General features: G+C 49.4%; 1 long non-coding RNA gene across 1 annotated transcript; it reads left to right on the forward strand.

Annotated features, from left to right (window-relative positions):
* Window positions 1–1,749: 1,749 nt before the first annotated feature.
* LOC142000855 (uncharacterized) lies at window positions 1,750–6,446 on the forward strand. Its single transcript, XR_012642336.1, has 3 exons — window positions 1,750–1,815; window positions 3,907–3,959; window positions 5,391–6,446. It is a non-coding gene; the product is annotated as an uncharacterized LOC142000855 (long non-coding RNA).
* Window positions 6,447–10,042: the final 3,596 nt, after the last annotated feature.

Raw genomic sequence — 10,042 nt, forward strand, 5'->3', positions numbered from 1 at the left:
AACAGAACTTGATAAGGGCCTTTCCAGTGTGGGGTTAGAGTGGTCCTTCATTGATGGACCTTTATGTAGACCCAGTCTCCTGGTTCCAATGAATGACAGGGTTGCTCAGGATTCTTAGGTAATGCTTCTTTCACCTGTGAATAAAGAGACACAATACATTTCATTAATGCCTGGCAGTAATTAAGCATTGTATCATCCATCAAATGAATGTCCATCTGCGTGAAGGCCAGAGGAGGCGCTGCTGGAAGTCACATCAGGTGCCCTGTCAGGATTTCAGATCCAGTCTTTTGGTTAGGGGTGGCCCTCATGCTCATTAATGCTAATGGAAAGGCATCTGGCCATTTTAAGTTTCTGCACAGATCTTGGCCAGTCAGTTTTTCAGAATCCCATTCTGATGTTCTACTGTCTCAGCAGACTGTGGGTGGTAGGGACAGTGGAGGTTGTTTTGGATCTGCAAGGCTACACAACTCTTTTATGATCTGTCCAGTAAAATGAGTTTCATGATCACTGTTGATACCAACGGGTATGCCAAATTGTGGTACAAAAATCCTTAAGTAAAATTTTCCACAACCGACTTGGTGTCTGCCCTCCTACAAGGGAAGGCTTCAACCCAGCTTGAAAAAACATCAGCTAATACTAGCACCTACAACATTTAGACATTTGAATAAAATCAATCTGAATATTTACAAGAGGTCCCTAAGGGCCTTTCTAGCTTTGACTGCTTTTCCAACATTATGTTGCTAGCAGATTGCACACTGTTGACAGTAATGTTGGGCTACAGGAGAAAAATTTGGTGCATACCAGTCTTGTTTAACTGCAGCCATCATCCCCCCCTTTGCTCATGTGTGCCATCCCATGGTGCACATGAGCAAAGTAGGGCAAGAGCACCTTAGACACAACCAGGCAGACATCTGGGGAGCACCATAGGTGATGAGGATGCAAAGTGCACCCAGCAAACACTCCAAGAACATTTTTTGGCTTTTGGTGCCATGTCCTGGATCTTGGCAAGGTCCACAAGGGAGGCCAGCGGAGGTTGCTCAATCATGGCAAGAGTGTACGTAACCTGAGGGGCAAAAAGGGCTGCTTTGGCTCATTCAGCAGCCAAAACCGCATTTCCACATGTAACATCATGAGGGGTTTGGTGAGCAATACATTTTACAACAGCAACAGCTTTGGGCAACAGAAGGGCATCCAAAAGAGCAGACACATATGTGCCATTTTTAATAGGTGAACCAGAGGATTTAAGGAAGCCTCTGTGTTTCCACAGTTGACCATAGTCATGTACTACTTCAAAAGTGTAGTGGGAATCAGTATAAATCGTAAAAGCTTGATCCTGTGCCAAAATACAAGCTTCAGTCAATGTAGGATTCATACAAGGTTCATGCGCTTGGCAACATTCAGGGCACACCCGGAGTGTTGAGAGGAGCTGTGTGTGCACAGGTCCAGCACAAGGGCATCAACCTTGGAATCTCGCCCAGATGACATGAACCGTGGGAAGCCTCCCAGGACTGGGCTCAAGGCCCGAGAGCAAGGAATGCGGTAGATAGAAATTGGTAAATAAGAATGTTAAACAAAGCCAGTGTATTCCTTTTATCTGTTGGAGAATGTAATGCACGGGGGGAGAGAAAGGAATAAAGGAGAGGGTGGAAAGCTGACAGGCAGAAGCCCGTTAGCAGACCAGCTGCTTGCTTGCTAAAAGCTGTGTTCCGTCTTGTTATTGAACCGCCACAACTGGCGCCCAAACGTGGGGCCCTCAGCACTCACCTCGCCCGGCAAGGGTTTCAGACGCATCACTCATCCGCTTCGCGGATCCTGGTGAGTATTTTTCGTTGTGGTAAGTATGGGAAGCTCCCTCTCTGCTTTGCAAGTGCAACACCGCAATGAGCTACAGTATTTGCTGCGTAAGGCTCAGCATGACTGCCCCACTCGAGAACTCACTCTCCTGCTACAGGAGGTGAGTGCCCAGTGCCCGTGGTACCCTGAAGCCGGAACCCTTAAGCTAGCGGACTGGGAGCGATTGGGCCAGACATTGCACAAAGAGCCTCGGGCGCCCGTGCAGGCTTTACATGCCTGGCACCTCTGCCGCAACGCGATACAGCGTGTCACCTCGGACAGGCCCTCCCTCGCGAGGCTGGTGATCTCGACACGCCCGTCCGCTCCTGCAGCCATCCCCCCTCCTAGCGATGCGACACAGTGTCGCCTCGGAAAGGCCCTCTCCCGCGCCAACAGAGGGGCTGCCGATCCCGCCACCCCCATCCGCTCCTGCAACCATCCCTCCCCCTGCTTCGCCCCCAGTGCCTCTATTACCACCGCCTCCCTGGCCTTCCCCACCGGAGCCGGTGTGTGATTACCCTCCGCCCGTGGGGCCCCATGCTCCGGGGCCCCCCGGGGGGTCGTCTGCGTCTGCTCAGGGGCTTTCGCTGGTGCAACAAATGGTTCACGCAGCGAGGACTCGCTCAGATCTTACAGCAGAGGAGCTGGCTGATCTGGTCTCAGTTTGTCCGGTGACCTGGCAGGATGGCGGCCAGGGCAACCAGGTTGCAAACTGGGTCAGTTTGCCTTACTCGGTGATCCGAGAGGTAAAGAAAGCGATTCGCGAGTTCGGCCTGACTAGCACGTATGTGCGTGGTCTCATTGAAGGGCTAGGTACTGGGTACTCCCTGGTCCCTGAAGACTGGAAGGCGCTGTTGGGCATGATGCTGACGCCCAGTCAGTACGTTATTTGGCTTAGTGAGTATCGGCAGATGGTGGAACGCCAGGCCCAGGTATATAGAGAGCAAGGTGTCATTTATGAGCACTTGGCAGGGGAGGGCCAGTTTGCTACCGTTCAGCTGCAGTCTCAACTCCCTCAGGCCGCCTTCCCCATTATTTCCACCTGCGCCCAGCATGCCTTCCGGAAGGTCCCGGATTCAGGCAGGCCTACTAAAAGCTTTGCCAGTATCCGTCAGGGTGCATCAGAGTCCTTTATGGATTTTACCAACAGATTGCAGGAGGCTATCCTCCTACAGGTGGATAACCCTGCGGCAGCTCAGGAGATCCTGTTAAAAATGGCGGTTGAAAATGCGAACGAGGATTGCCACCGTGCTCTCCAGGCAGCACAAGCCTCTGGAATTCTAGAGCTGTCGGACATGCTGCGGGCGTGCCAAAACATCGGAACCCAAGCCCATAAAGCTGGAGTTCTGGCCGCCGCCCTGCAGAAAAGCGGGAAGGAGGGGAAGCGTTGTTACCGCTGTGGTAAGGAGGGTCACTTTCAGCGGGAGTGCCGCTCATTGACGGCACCCGCCCGCCCCTCAAAGAAGTGCCCCAAGTGTCCGAAGGGCTATCACTGGGCTAATCAGTGTCGTAGAGGGTTGGGAAACCGCACGACGGGTCCCCCCTGAACCCAGGGCCAAACGGGGGTGTTTCCCACTCAAACAATTGTTCCTCTGCCTTACAATCCATAGATTCCATGAGGGCAGCGACTGCCGGAAGTGCAGGGCTTGATTTGATTATGCAGGAGGACGCTGATTTTCAGTTGCTGGGGGAGGTCTGCGCCATACCTACACAGGTGACGGGACCTCTCCCTGATGGATTTGTGGGTCTGGTTCTCCCTCGCTCACATGCTGGGAAACAGGTTTTTTTTGTCATCCCAGGGGTCATTGACGCCGATTACACCGGGGTTATTAAGGTTCAGGTGTGGACCCATCTTCTGCAGTCGCTCCCGCATGGACGGTCAATTGCGCCATTGATTTTAGTCCCCTATCAGGTGCCAGCCGCAGAGGATCGAACCCAGGGCGGAGGTGGCTTTGGATCAATGGCAAGTGAGACAGCGTCTCAACACGTCCTCTCCACTTGTTGCTCTGACAATGTCAGTCCGCCCCTTGAAACCTCAGTTAACACTTCTTTTAAATAATGTTCCTTTTACAGGGTTGGTGGACACTGGAGCTGACGTTACGGTGATTCGTGATCCGGAGTGGCCGGTCGGTTGGCCAACAGTTCCTTCTAAAGAGTTGTGGGGGATTGGGGGTAGCAAACCCGGGTGCCAAAGTTTGTCTTGGGTCACGGTCTCTAAACCAGGAGGCTGTGCCCTTGCTACAATCCGCCCTTTTGTGCTCCCTGTCCACCTCAATATTTGGGGCCGTGATTTACTTACAAAGCTGGACGCCACCCTCGATATTAATATATAATGGCCCAAAATCCTCCCTCACCCACCTTGCCATCCGCATTACCATTGGTATGGCAATCCTTAGAGCCCGTATGGATTGACCAGTGGCCCCTCCCCCTAGAAAAGCTGAAAGTGCTTCATTCACCTGTACAACAATATTTGTATGCACAGCGCTTGGAGAGCTTCACTAGTCCTTGGAACTAGCTGCTGTTATTTTGGCCTTTCAACTTTTTGCTGATTGTCCCTTTAATTTGATCTTGGACACGCATTATGTTTATCAGGTAATTGATCATTTACCCCTTGCCCTCATTACCCCTCAGGTCAATGCGGACCTTCTTCGCCTGTTTTTGTTCTTACAGTATCTCCTCACCACTCATAATTTCCCTTATTTTGTTGCTCATATTTGCAGTCATACCCCTCTGCCTGGGACACTCACTGAGGGCAATGCGCGCGCCGATCGCGCGTTCATGGTCAAGTAAATTCCCTCTTTTCTGACCCCATTGAAAGCCATTCCTTTTTTCATCAGTCTGCCTCTGTCTTGGCCCGACAGTTTCATATTCCTGCTGATCGTGCACGTTCCATTGTTTGTTCCTGCCCCCACTGTGCCGCTGCAGCCCCTACCTTTTCTTATGCCATTAACCCCAGAGGTACCGCAGCAAATCAACTGTGGCAAATGGATGTCACTCACATGCCACAATTCCGCCCCTATTTGTTTTTACATGTTTCTGTTGATACTTATTTGGGGTTCCTCTGGGTGACCCCACAGCATGGGGAAGCCACTCCCAAAGTTATTCACCATTTGCTAGCCTGTTTTGCTGTCATGGGTCACCCGAGCCAGATAAAAACGGATAATGCCCCAGCCTATTGCTCCACAGCCCTCTCCACCTTTGTGCCCAATGGGACGTCCGTCTTAAACACGGGATCCCTTATAATTCCACAGGCCAAGCTATTGTTGAACGTGCAAATCGCACGCTAAAAACCCTGCTTGACAAACAATTAAAACAAGGGGAGCTGCGTCTCCGAACCTTAGGAGACATTCAGCAACAAATGCATATCCTTTTGTTTACTTTAAATAATTTAACGCTGAACGCAGATCAGCAGACCCCCGCGGATCGGCATTTTCACAAATCTGAGGTACTGGAAAGACCGCGTGTCTATTACCATCAGCTGCCTGATCCGCAATGGTTAGGCCCAGTACCTTTAATCACTTGGGGTCGGGGATATGCTGCTGTGTTTCTCCCTGCAGGACCGTTGTGGGTTCCAGCCGGTGCGTGCGACCGGCACTGAAACAGCATGGTGTGGCACCAGGGGCTGTCGAACCCCATACCGGAGTTTCCACTGACCTTGGAGGAGAACGCAGTGCCTCCCGGGTCGACAACGGCGGGACGGAAACGGAGGAGACGTAGCATCCCAAGCCAGCCCGTGACATGGGGAGCAGTAAAAGCATTGGTTGCCGCGGCTCAACGAAGACTGGCAGCAAACCAACAGCCAGAGACACCTGAGACTTTGTTTGTGGCAATTCTCGCCCAAATTACTGCTAATTCTGTATTGATTGTATGCCTTTTGTGCCTGCTATTTCCTGTAGGGGTTGGCTCGGGAGCTCCTCCTCCGCTACGAGCCCGAATGACATTAACCTATGGGAAAGATTGGCTTCAATAGCAAATGTTACCCACCTTTGTTTATTTGATTTTGTAGCAGCTGAAGAATTGTTAGGTATGTGCCTTATTCCAGTATGTCATCACCCTGAAGAAATTGGGAATGAGATGATGCTCGCCGCTTACTCGAACCTCTTCCCAGTACTCTAGCATGGCTAATTGGGGCCCGGCCAATCACACTTTACCTTTTTAAGCTTATTTTTTGCTGTTGCTGTGTGCAATGTATTTCCTTTTTGTTAAGGCTTTGTCGAGACCCGCCCTGGCAGGCTCCACAAGTTATGACCTTGTCTGTCCGGGAGTTAATTGGCTTGCAAAAGCAACTTGATGGTTACCATGAGATGGCTGAGCACAAATAAACAAAAAAGGAGGGGATGTAGGATTCATACAAGGTTCATGCACTTGACAACATTCAGGGCACACCTGGAGTGTTGTGCAGGAGCTGTGCACACACAGCTCCTCTCAAGGGCAGCCACCTTGGAATCTCGCCCAGATGACATGAACCGTGGGAAGCCTCCCAGGACTGGGCTCAAGGCCCGAGAGCAAGGAATGCGGTAGATAGAAATTGGTAAATAAGAATGTTAAACAAAGCCAGTGTATTCCTTTTATCTGTTGGAGAATGTAATGTGCAGGGGGAGAGAAAGGAATAAAGGAGAGGGTGGAAAGCTGACAGGCAGAAGCCCGTTAGCAGACCAGCCGCTTGCTTGCTAAAAGCTGTGTCCCGTCTTGTCATTGAACCGCCACAGGTCAAGACAATGAATTTGGCAACCTGGGCTGAAAATAGAGGGAAGGAGGGCAGTTTCAAAGAGCATACAGCATAACCAGCAACCAGAGTTCCCTTAGATTTTTGCAAACATGAGCCATCTACAAAATAAATGAGGTCAGGGTTCTGTAAAGGCACATCTGTGAGGTCTTCTCTTGGAAGGGTAAGGATAGAAGTCACAGATGCACAATCATGGGGCTCTGTCCTCTGGCCCAGGGAACAAGGAAGCAGGATTTGAAATGGGACAGTGAGTCAAGGCAATATGAGACAAAGATAGCAGCACAAGTTCATATTTGGTGAGGTGAGAAGTAGATAGATGTTGAGTCTTAGATTTTAAGAGAAGAGCAGCCACAGCATGAGGTACTGCAACAGTGAAGGGTGACCCTAGGACTATGGATTCAGACAACTGCAAAGACAGAGCAGCTGCTGCTACAGCCTGTAAACAAGGAGGAAACCCTGCTGCCAGTGTCCAGGGCAGTGCTATAATAAGCAAGTGGGCGGTGTTTATCTCCGTGTTTGTGTTAACACAGCTAAGGCAAACCTGTTGCGCTCGTGGTAGAAAAGAACAAATGGTTTAGTGTAATCAGGAAGTCCAAGTGCTGGGGCACTAGAAAGGGCTTGTTTAATGTCCACAAAAGCTTGTTCAGTCTCCTGGGACCATAGAAATGGCTCAGGAGTGTCTGTCTTACTCCAATTTTGCAATGGCTTAATTATTGTTGCATAACCCAAAATCCACTGTCTGCAGTACCCAGTCTTGCCAAGAAAGGTTTGCATTTGAGAGACAGTGACAGGCCTGGGCATTTTTAAGATGGTTGTATTGCAGGAATCTGACAAATGATGGTCACCAGACGAAACATCATGACCAAGGTAATGGACTCTTAGTTGGCACAGCTGGAGCTTTTCCTGAGATGCCTTGTTACCCTTGGCAACAAGAGCAGTCAAAAGAACTAAAGTATCAGTTTTACAGGATTCAAAGGAAGGGGATGACAACAAAAGATCATTTGTGTATTGTACGAGTATGGATTTTCCTGGGAAAACCATGTCATCCAGATCCTTCTTCAGGATCTGGGAAAACAGGGATGGAGATTCTGTACATCCTTGGGGTAAGTGGGTCCAGGTATATTGGAGCCCTCTACAGGCGAAGGCAAACAAATATTGGCTATCAGGATGAATAGAAACTGAAAAGAAGGCTGAACAAAGGTCTACAACAGTAAAATAAAAGAACAGGAGGACTTGTGGCACCTGAGAGACTAACAAATTTATTGGAGCATAAGGTTTCGTGAGCTACAGACTAACAAGGCTGCTACTCTGAAACAGTAAAATAAGTGGCTGTAGGGGGAATACAAGAAAGTATGGTAGCCAGGTTTGGGACCACTGGAAAAGACAGCAAGACAACAGCATTAACTGCACGGAGATCCTGAACAAAGCGGTAGGTGTTCTTTCCTGGTTTCTTTACGGGGAAACTAGGTGTGTTACAAAAACTGATAGTAGGGATGATAATACCTTGCTGTAACAAAGAATCTATCACTGGAGCGATTCCTTCTTCCGCTTCAGGACGTAGTGGATATTGTGGTACCCTTAGAAGTGGTTTGAAAAGGTCAACAAGAATTTTAATTGGTTTGGCTGTTTGAATCTGCCCTTACTTCATTTGCATGCTGAGACCAAAGATAAGAGGGTACTTGTGACAACAACTTAAGATCATTGCTGAGAGCTGCATTTGATTGGGCTGGCTCCTTTGTTTGAAGGATGGCCAGCACTAGGTTGGTTTTCTCATCAGGGACTTCTAAGAACACACCATCTGGCGTGCAATAGATAGTGCAGCCCAATTTGCACAAAAGATCTCCTGCCAGAAAGTTAACAGGAGAGGATGGGCTGAGTAAAAAGGCATGTTGATCTGAAATGGGTCCCAAGGAAACAGAAAGGGATTTAGTAATAGGATGGGGCACAGGCTGGTTTGAAACACTGATGGCATTAATGGACATAGATGACAAGGGAACAGAGGGAAACTCAAAGGACCGTAAAGCTGATCTGCTAGCACCAGTATCTACAAGACAAGCCACAGGTTGTCCTTTAATTTCACATATGGGCCTTTTTGATTAAGAGGAATTAAAGGATGCATGATGCAGTTATGTTCCCTCAGGCTGTCCTAATAGGAATTATTTTGTGGAGAAAAAGCAGGCGGATCAGGGTTTGGGAATTGGGGTGGGGGGGGATTTGAGGAGGTTGGTTTGGGCATTCATTTTTCCATTGCCCCTCCTGGCCACAGCAATGGGGGAAGGGATAAGCTCAGTGGTTTGAACATTGGCCTGCTAAACCCAGGGTTGTGAGTTCAATCCTTGAGGGGGCCATTTAGGGATCTGGCGCAAAAATTGGGGATCAGCCCTGCTTTGAGCAGGGGGTTGGACTAGATGACCTCCTGAGGTCCCTTCCAACCCTGAGATTCTATGATTCTCTATTGTTCCCTGTCAAGTCAGGGCGTGAGGGACCTCTCCCTCAACTTTGTCCTCTCCCACCCCTCATTACCCCACTGCCTCTATGTCGATAAGTCTGCCACTGCACGGCCAGTAGTTTTGTTTCAGAACTTTCTTTCTTCTGCTCTATGCAAGCTATATGATGGTTGGCAACTGTCACCAATTCAGAAAGGGTCTTAGTTTGCCAGCCAATGCAGATCAACTTTAACTGCTGTTGAACCTTTGGCAAGAGTCCTTGAACAAAAGCAGCCCCCACTGCCTCTCTGGCGTTGTTAGCTGGCTGGGCAATCCCCAAATATTGTTCAAGCACTTGTCAGTTTATCTAAATTGGCAGAGGACTCACCTTTGTTCTGTTTACAGTTGTTGATCTTTGTCCAATCCATTTTCCTAGGGCAAATTTCTGGACTGCTGATCACAAAGGGATTCCTAGCCTGAGCCAGGGCATCTCCAATTCTGGGGTCAGCATTAGAATCATAGAATATCAGTGTTGGAAGGGACCTCAGGAGGTCATCTAGCCCAACCCCCTGCTCAAAGCAGGGCTGATCCCCAATTTTTGCCCCAGATCCTTAAATGGCCGCCTCAAGGATTGAACTCACAACCCTGGGTTTAGCAGGCCAATGCTCAAACCACTGAGCTATCCCTCCCCCCCACATTGGACCATTGGGCCTGAATGAGTAGCCATTGTTGAACTTCAGATGGCAGAACTACTCACAAGAGTTGGTTAACATCTGCCTATGACGGATTGTAACACTGAATCACTGTCTGGAGTTCCTCCAAATTTTTCTGGTTCCTCTATTAGGAAATTCCTTAACTAAATTTCTAAGGTCCCCCGGTGTCCAGGGGCATGTACTGTAACCAAGTGATCTCCTTCACCAGGCAATTGCCTTAAGGGGGCCTGGATCACTACTGACTGGTCTTGTCGGCTCCTAGTGTGTTTGGAGACTGCGCTGCAAGTATCAGAGCTGAGCAAGATGTTGGATAGATCAGGAAGAGCCCTCAGCTGCTGATGTGG

This window comes from Natator depressus, chromosome 18, assembly GCF_965152275.1.
Source record: "Natator depressus isolate rNatDep1 chromosome 18, rNatDep2.hap1, whole genome shotgun sequence".
Lineage (NCBI taxonomy): Eukaryota > Metazoa > Chordata > Testudines > Cheloniidae > Natator > Natator depressus.